The following is a 385-nucleotide window of genomic DNA, read 5'->3' as shown; positions in this document are numbered from 1 at the left end:
GAGAGCTGACTTGGGGCGCCAGCCGGGTCTGCTTGCTGCTGCTGCTGCTGCTGCTATGGCTGTTGTGCTGCTGCTGCTGTGGCAGCAGTGCTTGCTGCTGCTGAGGATGGGGTGCGCTGTTGCTGCTTCTGAAATCTTTCTCGGGGCCTCACTGCGCCCCACAGCCAGCAGCCCTCTCTAGCTGCTGCAGCAGGCGGCTGCTGCAGCAGGCTGCTGCTGCAGCAGACGGCTGCTGCAGCAGAGGGCTGCTGCAGCTCTGTGGAGTTGACGCAGCACCAACAAAAACTACGATCAAGGGCTTAGGGTTTAGGGTTTATATATCATTAGAGGGTGAAGCGTGCCAATTACCTGTAGAGCCCCAGCCCCCGCGCTGCTCCGCACAGCG

This window comes from Eimeria tenella, genomic scaffold (genome assembly GCF_000499545.2).
Source record: "Eimeria tenella Houghton genomic scaffold, Eth_scaff1788, whole genome shotgun sequence".
In the NCBI taxonomy this organism is placed as follows: Eukaryota; Apicomplexa; class Conoidasida; order Eucoccidiorida; family Eimeriidae; genus Eimeria; species Eimeria tenella.
Note: the sequence above shows the minus strand (reverse complement) of the source record.